This window comes from Garra rufa, chromosome 1 (genome assembly GCF_049309525.1).
Source record: "Garra rufa chromosome 1, GarRuf1.0, whole genome shotgun sequence".
NCBI lineage: Eukaryota > Metazoa > Chordata > Actinopteri > Cypriniformes > Cyprinidae > Garra > Garra rufa.
In genome coordinates this window covers 49,562,868-49,578,835 of record NC_133361.1, presented here as the reverse complement: position 1 = coordinate 49,578,835, position 15,968 = coordinate 49,562,868, and the positions used below count along the sequence as shown (strand labels likewise).

The following is a 15,968-nucleotide window of genomic DNA, read 5'->3' as shown; positions in this document are numbered from 1 at the left end:
ATCAGGTGTATGTAAACTTTTGAACGGGGTCCTTTTTATAAATTCAACTATTATTTTCTCTTGTGGACTATATGTAAACATATTTTATGGGAAAAATCTTATTCAGGTCAGCACTAAATAAACAATAACATGCATTTTGTATGATCTCTCTTATTTTGCAGATTCTGAAAGGGGGGTGTAAACTTTTGACTTCAACTGTAATACAGAAAACGATTCATGTTTGACAGGAATGTTGTTTGAGATCCAAAAAAAGGATGTTGATCCAGGAATGTGTCTAACTTGTGCAAATCACTTGCTTAGCTCAAGGCATCCCATCTGAGTCCATATTATCCATCCAACAGCTTGATGCGAAAACCTAAATCCAGGCCTCAGGTGTTACTGTACACATGGTATTACATCTGAGTCATACACGCTAACATCTCAAGCATAGCTTCACAGTGTTGATAATCCATACCACTGAAGTGAAAACACTCTGGCAAAGCCAGCACAAAGGTGTTAGCACAATAGTGACGGCTCTGTTAGCATACCTAGCATTGTTTTACACAAAGATGCCATAGAGCACCTTGCCTGGCCACCTCCCTAAGGAGACTTCTAGAAGAAAGCGTTAAATGAGTCTTTTCTGTACTCTCTCAGTGAAACAGCTGTCCGTTTGAGGATCATGTAAGCCTGAGATTATCTTCAGAGGAAACAGACGTTGTACGGTAGAGAGATATTGTCACACTCTTGGCTCTTTAATAAAGAAAGGACCCACTTCTTTTAGGTGGAACAGAAGTTGCTGCAGCCTTCCTGTTTGTTCCTTCCACCTAAAGGGTCGTGTATCTGCATGGGCATTTTCTGAGAAGGAAGAGACAGTCACAGCAGAGGTCAAAGGTGTCTTATTTCGGAAAGCATTGAATGCAGAGGAGAACAATAGTAGTCGTGACACTGCCTTCTGGGAGTGTGTGAAGGTCATGTCTGAAGGTCATGATCACTGCACAAAACATTACAATTCTTATGTCTTGGTTTCATTAAGCAATGACTGGAACTGGAATACTTTTATGCTCTTTTTTGTCTTAAAGGGAACCCTGGGTATTAAGACTATGGCTTAAGATAACAATGATGTCTCTTACTGAAATATGTGGTAGAAAACCCATGAAAGACTTACGTTATTTAATAAATCCACATTGTTTTATACATATTTTGGACTATGGGGGGCACCATTTGTTTCATGATGTGAAATGGTTTGGAGCTATTGGCGCTACCTGTCGCTGTTTTTACCCCAGTAGCTACTGAAAGAGCTTAAACCAAATGACGTACCATCGATTTTTCCCCACAAAGAGTCTAAACGCCCCAAGATAGAGTGAATATCAGCACTGAGAAACTCCTTTAATGGCTGTGGTATCATGACAAGCGTCGGCATGTTTACATCCGATCAAGATGGCATCTATGGTTTCTTATCTCTGCCATTTGTAAGCTCTTTCAGTAGCTGAGGTCGACTAAAAGCCTCAAAAGCATCAGGACTAAAGTGGAGAGAACAAAGACGCTGGTCTTATTCGTCCACAGGCATTTTCTCACCCTTTTCTCCTCTTCTTATCGCTAGGAAAGACTTAAATCGCTTCTCATTGGTCTTCGACTGAAAATTAAAACCAAAAGCTGCACAATGTGGCAATGTATCAGTATTTAATTTTCCAAATTGTGTTGCAGTGAAAATAGCAACAGGAATGCAACTATTTGATATCACTGAAATAACCCCATAGTCCAAAATATGCATAAAACAATGTGGATTTTTTTCTTTAATAACCTATTTCAATAAAATGCATAATTTACGTTATATTACGCCATATTAAGTCTTAATACACAGGGTTCCCTTTAAGCTGTGGTCACATTTACCATTGTACAGTGATTTTTTTATGAGCAAAAACCTGTCATTTTCAACAGGAATCCATGTTATCAGGAATTTTGTGTAAGGCCGAAAGATTTACTCACACAGATTTCACAACAGACCAACAGAAACTGACAATGAACCAGTTTTTCTGAAATTTCACTGGAATTTTGAAACTGACTACACTGTTAGAGTAAACCTGAAGTAAAATTGTACTTTTTGTGTACTAAACTGGTATACTTAAAGTCTAAAGTGGAACTATTACCTAAATTACCTAAGGTACACTGCATTTAAAAAACTGTATTATTCAAAGTTCCTTATCAATAGTGACAATAAAACATATTTAAGGCTTAATATTAAGAAATGTGCATTGTGCACAAGTAGGTAGTACTCCAAATATAGTTTTATTAGAATTTTTATATCATGAAGTCTCAAGCGATATGTCAGTAAATATGTAGAATTGAACTATACTTAGCATAAAATAAATATTTTTTTACTAGGGAATTCTCAATCTTTTATCAAAATACAACAACTAACTTTGCCTCTGAAACAACATTCCTTTTCTGTCAATGTCACTGTATTTTTCTCAAAAATCCTATATTATGAATGTAAATATGGTTGTTTGTGACGTTCCAAGGGTTCTTTTTAAACTAGCAAACAAATATGTCTACTTCCCAACTATACAGAATACAAAGCAGTAAGTCAATTATATAGTAGGCTATGTCAAAATTTGCATAAATTGTTCACAAACAATACACAAAAATACCTGTATAATTCACTGCTTCCACTAAGATTCTGAACTGCACAATCAGTGAATACTTTAGTAGAAGACAAATTACTAGAAAAGGATTGATCGTTTTGCTAGATCAGCTAGGATCGTGTAAACTCTTTGAAGTGGCATTGAAATTGCAATTTGGACCTTCAACCCACTGACCCCTATAGTCCACTATATGGAGAAAAATCCTGAAATGTTTACCTCAAAAATTTTAATTTCTTTCTGACTGAACATCTTGGATTATATGGGGGTGATTAAATTATCAGGAAGTTTTTATTCTGGAAGTGACCTAATTCTTTAAGTAATTTTTTCTCCAATGCACTACATACTCTAACAGTACACCAATTTAGACGTAACTAATGTGAAAAGAGCCCAGAGAGGGCGGAGAGAGGGGCGTGGAATCAAATTAGGCTTTGGACTAAAACAGCCGAACGTTCTGCAAGTGTTTACACACACACAGACACTCCCACACATCCTCACTCACTGCTGTCACCAGCTGGTCCAGGTGGTGATGGTATATTAGCACTAATGAATATGGAAAAATCTTGAATTAATGAGCTGCATATTAAAAGAACACCCTCAATTTTCACGTGTTACAGAAATGGACGTGGGTTTCACACATTTTCACAGTTTGACAGAGGTGAACAATGTTAAATTCGGTAGCCAGAAAACGAGTGACAACATCTGCATCTTAAATGAAACATGTCAACACTTTCAAATGCAAAACAGAGCCTGTTGTTTAACAGCGTCTCTCCAGCCCTTCTAGACAGGGCAGTTACTGTGGCCTCAAGCGAAGGGGTCAAAGGTGCCTGGACAGACATCTGCCACAACAATGACTCAGACTGTCTGACACAACAGAGCAGTGCAGATTTACAGCACACATGTTTGAAAAGCCTCCACTTCTTCTTTCTGCTCTGCTTGCTTAACTCCTGGATTCAATGACTGATTGTGGGGCGGTGGGCAAAACAAAGAACAAAAGAACACTAAACCAGCGGCAATGATTTTTTCATCATCACTTAAACGTCAGCCTTTGTTTGACCAACAGCTTGAATCGTGCGAGTCAGCAAATATACAGGCACAACATCAGCTGAATGAGCAAATGTGAGAAAATATGTGTAATATGTGTGACTAACAGATATTTAATAAAGCAGGCCATCTGCCAGTAGCTATGCAATAAATAAATAAATATCAATAATATCTAATATCATGATTATTCAGATGCAAACCTTATAAAATGCAATAATAGCATTAAAGTATATTTAATTTCATTCAAAAGTTCACAAACACTTGATTCTTAATACTGTGCTGTTGCTTGAATGATCCACAGCTGTTTTTTTGTTGTTGTTGTTTAGTGATAGTTCTTTATGAGTCCCTTGTTTGTCCTGAACAGTTAAACTGCTTGCTGTTCTTCAGAAAAATCCTTTAGGTCCCACCAATTCTTTGGTTTTTCTTCGATTTTTGTGTATTTGAACGCTTTCCAACAATGACATCTTTTCACACTGAGGACAACTGAGGGACTTTTCTGAAAAGTTTTCACCCCCAGCTCTTAAAGGGATAGTTCGAGCATTTAAGACATGAAGTTGTATGCAATCCTTATCAGCACTATAGTGTATACACACTGACCCACACTGCGTTCACCTCCCTGGTCAGAGTTCTGGCCGCTGGAAGTTTTTCAAGAAAGTAGTCACGGTTAGTTTCCGGGGCCTCAAAACTGTGTGTTTTTACGTGAAAAAAATATATGCGTTTCAAAGCTTGATTAATTTACATCACAAAAAACACTCCTAACAAAAATCATACCTCAGTTTTAATCGGCACTACATTCTTTCCGTTTCCATCAATCCGCGCTGCTGTCAGTTCGCACGTTCCTATCAGCTGTTGATAGCGCGACTCACTGACAACATGTCTGACTACGAAACTTCTGATGATGAAACCAATTTTAGCACAATGTCAGACGGAACAGACGATATATATATATTTTTATATTAGACCTCATTTCACGTGATTTCCACAGGAGTCTAAACATCAGATTGTTTACTGTACAGTTTAGACATGGGATCTCCAGTCCTCGTGAGCTACTGTCTTGCTGGTTTTAGTTTTTCTCTGATGCAACACACCTGACTCAAATCAACGGGTTATTAGCAGGCTTGTACAGATAGTCTCATTTGAGAAAGGTGTCCTGACATAGGAAAACATCGCGCTGCAGGAATGTAGCTCACGATGACCGGAGTTGGAGATACCTGGTTTAGACCTACCTGTATGTGACTTCAAGCACACTTATAAACACGATGATACCGACACACGTTCCGCATAGTTACAGACAATAACAAATATAGCAAAGCATCATATTTTGTTGTGTTATATAGATTCAATTAAATTCATTAGTTATGACATTTGCCGATTTTCTCACCACATAGACAGTCGATTATTGTCGATGCTATCACTGCCCCGGTTAGAACATTCTCAGTGTAACGTTAGCCTAAAAACCGACATTAGCTTCAAAATAAACCTGTCGTATGCGACATAAAGTTAGTAAATAGAGCTTACCCGTGGTACTGGTACAGCAGAACTCTTTAAAATCCATTTTTTGATTTTTCCTCCTTGGTTGGGGATGTAATCGTCTTCGCTGAAGTGAGCACTGCACACACGAAAATCCTTGATACTGGATATTTTAGCTCCCGCAGAGTAGCCGATGGCAACCAGCCAAAGCTGTCTCATAACTATATGAGAAACAGGAAAATGATGGAATCTGAACGGCGATGCCTGCACATTCTTGTGGTCACAACCTGGGAATTTACAAGTTCGCACCATTGTTAATTTTCTACTTTTTACGTCATTGTCATTCGAGTGTGTAATGGAACAGCTGATCGGAACGTGCGAACTGACAGCAGCGCGGATTGATGGAAACGGAAAGAATATAGTGCCGATTAAAACTGAGGTATGATTTTTGTCAGGAGTGTTTTTTTGTGATGTAAATTAATCAAGCTTTGAAACGCATATCTTTTTTTCACGTAAAAACGCACAGTTTTGAGGCCCTGGAAACTAACCGTGACTACTTTCTTGAAAAACTTCCAGCGGCCAGAACTCTGACCAGGGAGGTGAACGCAGTGTGGGTCAGTGTGTATACACTATAGTGCTGATAAGGATTGAATACAACTTCATGTCTTAAATGCTCGAACTATCCCTTTAATGCATCGTTTTTCCTTCAGAAGCATCAGTAAGTGTTTCAACCTTCTGTAATAGTTGCAACCGAGTCTCTCAGTTGTCCTCAGTGTGAAAAGATGGATCTCAAAATCATACAGTCATTGTTGGAAAGGGTTTAAATGCACGAAAATGCTGAAAAACCAAAGAAAATGTTTCTTTTTTTCTGAAAAACAGCAGGTAATTTAACCGTTCAGGACAAACAAAGGACTCATGAAAAACTATCACTAAACAAACAAAAAAACACTTAGCTGTGGATCATTCAGGTAAGAACACAGTATTAAGAATCAAGTGTGTGTAAACTTTTGAACGGGGTATTTTTTTTTAATTCAACTATTATTTTCGCTTTTGGACTATATGTAAACATCTTCCATGTGAAATATCTTATTCTGGTCAGTACTAAATAACATGCATTTTGTATAATCCTTCTTATTTTGGTAAAATATAGGTGTATGTAAACTTTTGACCTCAACTGTATACATTTCAAATGATTCTACAGTCCCTCCCTGCTGAAAAAAACAGCATATGCTGGTTAGGTATGTTTGGGTATGTTTTGGTGCTGGGATGCTGGTTTTAGCTGGTTTATGCTGGTCCTTTGCTGGTCCCTTGCTGGTTTATGCTGGTCCTTAGCTGGTTAATGCTGGTCCTTTGCTGGTTTATGCTGGTCCCTTGCTGGTTTATGCTGGTCCTTAGCTGGTTAATGCTGGTCCTTTGCTGGTTTATGCTGGTCATGTTGCTGGTCAAGGACCAGCATAAACCAGCAAAGGACCAGCATTAACCAGCAACATGACCAGCATAAACCAGCAAAAACCAGCAAGGGACCAGCATAAACCAGCAAAGGACCAGCATATACCAGCTAAAACCAGCATCCCAGCACCAAAACATACCTAACCAGCATATGCTGGTTTTTTCAGCAGGGCTACTATAAAGTCTGAGGAGACAAGCTCTCATGTCAGCAGCTGGAGCTCTGAGTGTAAGATATAATAGACTTCACACTGAACAAAGCTTCTTTGGGTGGTTGGTTTCACCCAGCGAAAGCCTGTCAGATCAGAGATGGATCCAGCAGTTAACCTGCAGCCGTTGCAACACACGCCACTGGCATAACGCACTAGAGGCGCATTCAACTTAACACCACATCGAGAAGGAGACGGTGTGTGCAAGTCAAGGAGAAGAAACGGAGTCAAGGAGCCATCATATCAAATCAGAGCGCTCCAGTCGCCCTCTCCATTGGAGCTGACAGTACAGTAGACCTCGTCCTTACAAAGACACAGCTATGTCTCAAACATCATCAAAGGAAGCTTGTTTCCTGTCACAGATGCTGAGTGAGATATATTCTAAGGTCTATACAACATCTATGGTCAAAGTGACAACTGATATCTCGTATTTTATCTTAATCTACTATCTCTGACAATAATAGTAATAAACAAGCCTGTTCAACAGGCTTAGAATTAGTAGTTAGGGTATTTCAAGTCACATGTTTGTGTTTGGTTGTGTCAGCAGTATATCCACTCAAGAGGTGCTTCTCAAAGCAAACAGCTCACACTATCTGAGTAAACAAATACTTGTAGGTAACCGACTAGTATCTGTGGTAAACCGTTATCCAGATAAACTGGATTTAAAGGGACAAACTGGTTGTGTTGGACACTTGGTCAATAAGAGGACTTAAATCTTGTTTATGGTGAAGTGCACTCAAGAAGGGAACAGAATGCTAGCTAGGGGAAAGTAACTTTCCATTCAACAGGGAGAAAGTGTGGGAACTGCTGGATGCTGTACATGAGCAAACAGGGAGCTGTTGAATTTATAAGGTGTACAAACTTGACTCGTTAGGCAAACATACTAGGCAAATTATGTGGCTTTAGTTGAAGGTGTTCGTATTCACACTGGTTTCCTTGTGAACAAGCGGTCTGGTCACTTTTGGTCAACAATGCACTTTTGTTTTAAAAAAACAGTTCACCCAATATTGTTATTTACTTGAGTTCCTGTTATTTCAAAGCTGTAAAACTTCCTCTTTTCCACACAAAATGTGAATGTTTGAGGAACGTCTCATCCACTCTTTTGAATATATTAAAATTAGGTAAGGATGGGCTGTCAAGCTCCAAAATGTGCACTATATTCCAAGTTGCTTTGTGTGAAAAAAAACAAAATTATGTAATTATGTAAAATCATGTAAACTACCGACATTAAAGGATTAGTTCACTTCTGAATTCAAATTTCATAATAGTTAATAATACTCAATCTCAGTCAAAACGAAATGAAGGTTTTTGAGGAAAACGTTAAAGAACTTCATATAGTGGACTTCAATGGGGATCAACAGGTTGAAGGTCTAAATCTAAATTGCAGTTTTAACGATCCCAGTTGAGGAATAATATTCTTACCTAGTTCAAAAAGGTAGGGTAGGATGAAAAATACATCTCATTTTCTCCTTCAACTTCAAAATAGTCAAACATCATTGTTTTACCTTTTTTGTAAAGGCCGTTTGACTTTCTTTGCATGTTCGCTTTGTAAACACTGGGTCGGTACTTCAGCCTACGTCATGCGTGACCTTTTCAACCTGACTCCATAATGCGTGGAATTGTGGACGCAGAGCTAGTACAAAATGAACATTTGTGGTTAAAATGTATATACATTTTTATTTTTATTTTTTTAGAAAATGGACAATCGTTTTGCTAGATAAGACCCTTATTTCTCATCTGGGATCATGTAGAGCCCTTTGAAGCTGCACTGAAACTGGAATTTGGACCTTCAACCCGTTGGCTCCAACTGAAGTCCACTATTTGGAGAAAAACCCTAGAACGTTTTCTTCAAAAGCATTCATTTCTTTTCGACTGAAGAAAGAAAGACATGAACATCTTGGTATTAGGGGGTGAGTAAATTATCAGGAAATGTTAATTCTAGAGTGAACTAATCCTTTAAATGTAAACATTTTTCAGATGAATTTTAATTAAAAAAAATTAAAATAAAAAATTCCTTCATTGTAATTTCCTGCAACAATTTTATAGTTGGATCCTGCATGTGCAAACCAAATGTGACCACAAAACCAGTCATAAGTAGCATGGGTATATTTGTAGCAATAGCCAATACATAACAATATGTACATTGTATAAGTCAAAATTATCCATTTTTCATTTATGCCAAAAATCATTAGGATATTAGGATCATGTTTCATGAAGATATTTTGTCTATTTCCTAACCGTAAGTATATCAAAACTTAATTTTTGATTAGTAATATATTTATTTTCAAATAGTTGCATCTCAGCCAAATATTGTTCCATCATGACAAACCATCAATGGAAAGCTTATTTATTCAGCTTTCAATAAAAAAAAAAAAAATGAAACACCTATGACTGGTTTTGTGGTCCAGGGTCACAAGTTAAGATTTACATGCAAAACGCCCTAAAAAAAACAATTATCTAACACCAAGACAACAAAACAACTAGATTTTAGCTAGATTTCACTGACTAATATAAACACACTGTCTCAGGAAGTGTCCTGGGTATGAAGTAGGAACAAAATAATCTAGATGTTTTCTTAATGAAAACTCCCTTGTGCATGGTCTCTATGGAACAAACTAACCAACGCTGGCCTGAGCGCTGGGATAAACTGACAGAAGACAATGGCACGGCAGTGAGCCAAAACCAACATAGATCCTGCAGGCTAGCCCTGACGTTTGATGTGTGACGATGACCCAGACTTCCTCAGTCACTTTGCAGCTTCATCGCAGATATCAGAGAGAGCGGAGCGTCACTGACAAATAGGTTAATTAAATCATACCCACAGGAATGCAAGAGAGAAATGAGAAAATAAAAGTCTGAAGACAGACCTCAGGCTCCCCGGGAGTTCAGAATCCTTCAGGATCAGGGTGGTGATAAGACGAAACCAACCTGCACTGCAGAATCCGATCCCATAACCCCAATGTGATGTTGATGAAAGGTAATATTCCTCAATCCAGAGCAGAAGTACCATTCAAATCACAAGGAACCAACATAACTGGGTTTGAGAGTGAGTCTAGCTTTTCCAAACATCAGATCATGGGAAACACAGTCTGCTGGAAAAGACGTGTCGGGTATCAAACCGTTCTATTTTCAGCATTGTTTCTGGCTGGCTAAGATAGACATCATTGAGGATGCTGATAAGAGTGATGACTGAAGCTTTCAGGCATCAAAAAGTCATTTTGATGATTCAACCCCCAAAACCAGGGAAGGAGGGAATTTTAAAAATAGCCATTGCCCGACTGTGTGAGTGGAGTAAGACTTATAAGGCAAAACATGGAACTTGAAAGCAAAAATTAACACAGCAGTAGATGAGGCAAGACATTTCAATGTGTTTAAATCACCGTGGGTTTCTACAGCTGCACGCCACACTAAGCTGCCCTACATCTGCTGCTTCTCGCATAATTAAGGTGACCCTGGTCTGGAGAGCAAAAATTGAGGGACCATATTCTACATATTCACAACAGGCCTCTCCTTCTGTTTTACAGACCCCGCCTTATATTTGCATACTCTGCCTTTTATTATAAACTCCACAGACAATAAAGGGACCTTTGATTTCTGTGATGCAGAAAACATGACTGGATTTGCAAATTAAAAATAAAATGTACTGTATAACTCGAAATGTGACAGAATTTGGCTAAATAATACTTAAACGTACACTGTACACTTAATCTAATTTTAATATGGATCATAAACCATGAATATTAAAGGGATACTTCACCTAAAAATGTGACCCTAGACCACAAAACCATCCTTAAAATACACTGCATGGGTCAAAATGATCATTTTTTTCTTTTATGCCAAAAATCATTAGGATATTAAGTAAAGATCATGTTCCATTAAGATATTTTGTAAATTTCCTATCATAATATCTCAAAACTTTATTTTTGATTAGTTATATGCATTGTTAAGAACTTAATTTGGACAACTTTAAAGGAGATTTTTTCTTAATATTTAGATTTTTTGCACACTCAGATTCAAGATTTTCAAATAGTTGTAACTCAGCCAAATATTGTCATATCCTAACCTAAATCATACATCAATTAAAAGTTTCAGATGATGTATAAATCTCTATTTCGAAAAATTAACACTTATGATTGGTTTTGTGGTCCACGGTCACAACTGAAAATTCTGTTATTATTTACTCGTGTCATTCCAATCCCGCAAGTCCTTTGTTCCTCTTCAGAACACAAATTAAGATATTTTTGATGAAATCCGAGAGCATTCTGACCCTGCATAGACAGCAATATTACAATAGTCCATGTGACATCAGTGGTTCAACCGTAATTTTATAAAGCTATGAGAGTGCAAAAAAGACAAAAATAACAACTCCATTTAATTCCTCTCTTCCGTGTAGGTCTTCAATGTGTTCACAAGAGTATCAAAACGTCACAAGAGCCTTGAATGTGCTTGAATTGCTGTCTATACAGGTTCAGAAAGCTTTCGGATTTTATCAAAAATATCTTAATTTGTGCTCCAAAGAACAACAAAGGTCTTACGGGTTTGGAACGACATGAGGTTCACTTTTGGGTAAACTACCTCTTTAAACCACAAAAGACTGCATGTTTTGCATGTCACCCTTTTATTTGTTAAAGCCATTATCAGATACACCCAAAGGTCTTCACTACAACCCAGAAAAATAAACATTTGGTTTAACTTGAAGAAATTATGACACAAGTATATTAATATTGTACAGTATCACATAATTCTCAAAGTAATAGCAATAATAGTTTAAGGAATATATGACATTTAAATGTGTTTTAATTTAAAAAGCAAACCTCTGTTGTGCAAACATCGTTTTTTTTTTTTTTTTTTTTTTTGCCAAAAATGAAATAAATTGTCAGAATTTTATTTTAAATTTTAATTCAACTGTTAATATTTTATGCATTCATTTGCAATTTTGTGCTAAAAGTATTTGTATTAAAAACATTTTTTTGAAAAATTAACAAACAAAACAGAATTTCTGAAAAAAATTAAAATTCATAGCATACCAGTATTGTTAGAAAATGTAAAATATTAAATTGTTAACGTTCTATGAATTAAATTGATTACACATCATTTTTTTTTATTATTAAAATGTATTTAACAATTAAAAAGGAATCTAGAAAACTTAAAACAGAATTTTGTTACTTTTTTATCATTATTATTTTGTAGTTTTTATGAGGTCCACTCATAAATGTTATCAAGATTTACATCAAAAAACATAATTTAGATGTAATGGGCTATTTTCTGTCCTGTTTTGACGCCCTTTTCAGAATGCTCTGTTTGAAAAGGCGTGACAGATTGTAAACTCAGAAGTAAACACCCACTGCTATGATTGGCCAACAGTGCATGTTTGACTGCCTACATCCTTCACAGATAGACGCTGCTGTGATTTAGGTTAGACGAATATCGAATGATCTGTAATAACAGACAAATAACTTTTCTGTCGGATCCAATATAATCGGCACAGCAATTTAAAAGTCTTTTAAATTCAATCTTCCAGAAAATCCAGCGTCAAATTGTGCCTTGTTTGTAAACAAATCCAGTAAAATAAAGTGAACAAAGGGCCAAGTTCTTACTGACACAGTCTGGAACTTTTATTAAAAATAAAGTTCATCTAACATTGGGATCAGAAGGAAGGCAATGCACAAACATTGGCACTGACACTGTACAGCATCTTCTTGTCTTCAGAGCCATCTTTATTGTTTGGTTTCTACAGATTTCATAGGTCCTAGCAAATATACAATAAATCTTATATGGGGGTATTTTCGAACTTGCACCCAAGTAGCATCCTGGCTATGATCATATGGCAAGCAGAGATACAATGTGTGCCTGGGCCTAGTTCAGCAAAAAAGGCCCGAAAACAGACCCCATAAAAGGTCCCCATAGGGGTGCGGAAGCTTCAAAGGGACATGTTAAAGAGCAACACCTGGCACGCTCTGCTTTGTGGTGACTTGTTGCCTTGGTGACGGGCCCTCCTGTCTAATACTCGAATAGCCGGCGGAAGACGCAGGATGCTCATTTTAAATTATGAGAATGAGATTACGCCAAAATTTCCCCATAGATCACCGCACGGGACGTTCGGCATAAACAAGACTCCAGTCGAGAGTGGCGTGCTTGAATGGCTGCTAGGTTTCAAGAGCTTCAAGTGAATTCTTCTTCAGTTGTGTAAAGGAAGTTATGAAAGACGAATCCCCAAGATTTGATCTGAAATGTGGCAACACTATTTGCCATCTGAGGTCAAAACAACACGAGCTGAAATTAACTCTGGGAAAACCAATTTAAACGGTGTCACATCTATCAGTTCCTCCCGGGCCTTCATGCTTCCCTCAATTTCGAATTGAATTTCACTTGTCTTGTGGTTGAAACGCGGCGTATGAGAAAATATACCTGTCAAATACCTCTTCTCGCCAAAACAAGAGCAAAAGTTCTCCTACTTCACTGCTGTTTACTTAAGGACCCCTGGGCCTATTCATCCTGCGCTTGCTCACACACACACACTCACACAGTATACTGGCCAGCCGGTGAATCAATTTGCGACTTTTAATTACGATTGGGTGATTTTCTCAGCTGATGCCCCGCAGACCAGGGAAGACATTTCTCATGTGGTTGCCGGTGTTGAAACACAGCTGAAATGATTCTCAAGCGCCCAAAACCCAGACAGCACACGGAAATCCCTAATCACTTCACTACAGCTGCTATTATGGACAGCCAATCATGTTGAAATTAATATTAAGCATGCTAATCACTTTTAAGAGCGAATGTGTAGGACCCTTACCACACCTTTTTCACATTTTCCCAAAGAGTAGGGATCATTTTGGATTATGCGTCAATGCAAAGTCTCTCTGAAAATGGGATAACAGTCTATGTAGACATAAACGACACTCACACAAGGTATAAAATTAAAAGCCAGCTACAGCCAGAAGAGCCATCATCAGGATGTGCTTATGGGCCAATGATAAGTTCAGGTAAATTCTTTGGCACTCAAGTTCAAAAGTGTGGCGCCACACCTGGCAAAGCCTCCTTAACATTAGGCTGGTAGTAAAGCAGGTGATCTGCTACATGAAAGCCAATGAGATGACAAGGCCAAGGACGTGAAGTGAATTCCCACATTGCGCCCCGGTCAATGCTGATGCAGAAAGAATGGTGCTGTTTTTTTCTCTGCATGCATATGGGATAAATACATGCAATAATAATGGGCTGCTGTACACACATAAGGAGGGTTTCCCACCCCGAAGTCCAATGAGATACAAACACATTCTCTGAATAATAACAAAGCAGGGCTTACCAGGGCATTATGTAATAATAGGATATTTAAGCAAATATTAACAGGAACTAGAAGAACTGGAAACCCCAATGATGTGTTTACATACTGTTATGACAATAATGGACCTACCTGAACCAATACTTTGTATAAACGCATTGGAATAATATGTAAATTTGTACCAAAAAAAAAAATCTAAACCAATCAATAGAAAAATACACACACAAACATGCATATTTATACATATATGTGTAGACATGGATATAGATATGTAAATAGATATAATTATTTATGAAATACAAATATATAAAATAACAAAATCTACCATTTACAAAAGGTTTTTATGTAACCTAATAAAATCCTCTCTCTCATATATATATATATATATATATATATATATATATATATATATATACATATATAAAACCACAAAACCAGTCAAAAGTGCAATTTTTTTTTAAATTGAGATTTATACATCATTTGAAAGCTGTATAAATAAGCTTTCCATTGATGTAATGGTTTGTTATGATAGGACAAAATTTGGAGATACAACCATTTAAAAATCTGGAATCTAAGGGTGCAAAAAAATCTAAACATTGAGAAAATCACCTTTAAAGCTGTCTAAATTAAATTATTAGCAATGCATATTACTAATCACAAATTATGTTCTGATATATTTACGGTAGGAAATGTACAAAATATCTTCATGAAACATTATCTTTTTTTAATATCCTAATGATTTTCGGCATTAAAGAAAAATCAATAATTTTGACCCATACAATGTATTATTGGATTATTGGCTATTGCTACAAATATATCTGTGCTGCTTCAGACTGGTTTTATGGTCCAGGGTCCAATTATATATACATATACACACACACACACACACACACACACACAACAAAATATTGAAATACCTATAATACAACGATGCGATGAACGCACCAAACCTGCCATGCGTCTGTGCCATACACTGTTGCCATGTTGCCAAATAAGATCCAAGTGTATCTCCAGCTACGGGAGGTACATACAAGCATTTCAAAGGAGCGACATTGGAGCTGAAAGTCTGTCTAACCAGCACTGTTCCTCATAATGCTGTAAATAAACAGGATGGCTCATTGATTTATCAAATACGATAAACGCCGCTCGGAAACGACGCGTAACCGTCGCCCATTTCACGTCAACACGCTGGATGTTATATCATGTAGTCACCTGGAGACTGGACCTACCCGTTATGTTCATATGCAGTCGTATGGATGTGATTCTGCTGGTGTCCGTAAAGTGGGAAGCGCTGCTGGAGATGAAGAACACCTTCACCAAGTGTAAACGCTTCGTCCTTCGGTTTTCCTTTCCTGGTAAACGGTAACTCCTGGTTTGCGTGCGTACCAGTCAGCACGTAGTAAATGTAAAGGAATTGTGATCAGAGGATCACTGTAAATCAAGAGTGCAGCCGCAAACGGAATGACCAGTGTATCTATCAACTGTAGCGACGCGGTTCTGGTATCATATGAAGACGCCGTGCGCATACGGCTGCTCTGCAACAGCTTCTGCGCTTGGGGGCGGAGCTATTCTGCATTATTCATGAGGAGGCGGGGAATACGTCTGCCTCCCGTTCTCCACACGCTGCAGTTTGGATTAAGCCTGTGATGATGCGGAATAATTCATTATAGATAAACGCTGACCATGTTTCATTACTTTTTCTACTGCTTTTTTTCTTTACAAAGTCTCTGAAATATATAAATAATAAAAACCGAACGAAACTCGGCATATTTTGCTGATCATCGTTGCTGAAAGTGGTCAATTATTGTCATGTTTTGGGCTGTACTGTATTGGTCAGACCAGGAAAACATTTGGAGTACTATAGACTGCCAAAAGATTTCCAGGGCAAGACTCTTGACA

The 15,968-nt window shown here is 37.6% G+C and overlaps 1 protein-coding gene across 1 annotated transcript in view; it reads right to left on the bottom strand.

Moving 5' to 3' along the window:
* tanc2a (tetratricopeptide repeat, ankyrin repeat and coiled-coil containing 2a) overlaps positions 1 to 15,594 on the bottom strand; it is a 187,539-nt gene extending 171,945 nt beyond the window's left edge. Inside the window, exon 1 of the mRNA XM_073832716.1 lies at positions 15,299 to 15,594. The gene's annotated coding sequence lies outside the window, so the exon portion shown is untranslated. The remainder of the gene's footprint in view (positions 1 to 15,298) is intronic.
* Positions 15,595 to 15,968: the final 374 nt, after the last annotated feature.